Source organism: Octopus bimaculoides, chromosome 22 (assembly GCF_001194135.2).
Source record: "Octopus bimaculoides isolate UCB-OBI-ISO-001 chromosome 22, ASM119413v2, whole genome shotgun sequence".
NCBI classification, from domain to species: Eukaryota; Metazoa; Mollusca; class Cephalopoda; order Octopoda; family Octopodidae; genus Octopus; species Octopus bimaculoides.
The window spans coordinates 17,480,139-17,480,898 of record NC_069002.1 but is presented as its reverse complement, the minus strand read 5'-3'; the positions used below and the strand labels follow the sequence as shown (position 1 = coordinate 17,480,898).

Here is a 760-nt window from a genome sequence, read left to right as displayed (position 1 = left end):
AAATACCATGAAATTTTGTGTAAGGGAGTAAAGCTTAGCAATAAGAATAAAGAATTTATTGCTAAAATGAATGTTTATGTTCTAAGGCAGCAAGCTGGCAGAAACGTTAGCGTGCCGGGTGAAATGCTTAGCGGTATTTCGCCTGTGTTTATGTTTTGAGTTCAAATTCCGCTGAGGTTGACTTTGCTTTTTATCCATTTCGGATCTATTCAATTTGATGTACAGATTATTTAATTAATTTTTTTTAACTAAACACTTTCAAACTTCCGATACTGGTACAATGTGTCACATACAACAGGGTTTACTCTTAACGTTTTTGACAAAATTTTGTATTTTAGAAGTTATTTCGTCACAAGTTACAGAGTGACAATGGACAAATTCATGTTTGATAAGTGCCAATACACGAAACTCTCATGTTTTGACTTACTCTCTAGCTTCTGCTGATGATATATTTGCATATTATACACTAGCAGTATAGCTCGGCTTTGCCCTGGATTAAGTTGGGATTATTAAACTAATCAAGTTCTTTATTTCAAACCAAACTAAGTAACATCGACATCAAATTTGAGCAGAATCAGTGTCGTGATAGGAGCGCATAGGTTGGGAGTTTGATCGGCAGAGGTGATCAGGTTACACATGCCAGCCCTTTGAAAACACTACTGCCATCATCTAACCCCTCTTTGCTCATGGGTTGGGATCCCTTCCAACAAGGAAAATAGAATGCTCAAAAGGGCTCCCGATTCTCTGTGTCAGAAGCGGA

General features: G+C 37.4%; 1 protein-coding gene across 1 annotated transcript in view; it reads left to right on the top strand.

Moving 5' to 3' along the window:
- Positions 1-760, top strand: part of LOC106874286 (toll-interacting protein) — a 271,164-nt gene that overhangs the window by 258,905 nt on the left and 11,499 nt on the right. The gene's annotated exons all lie outside the window — the stretch shown is intronic.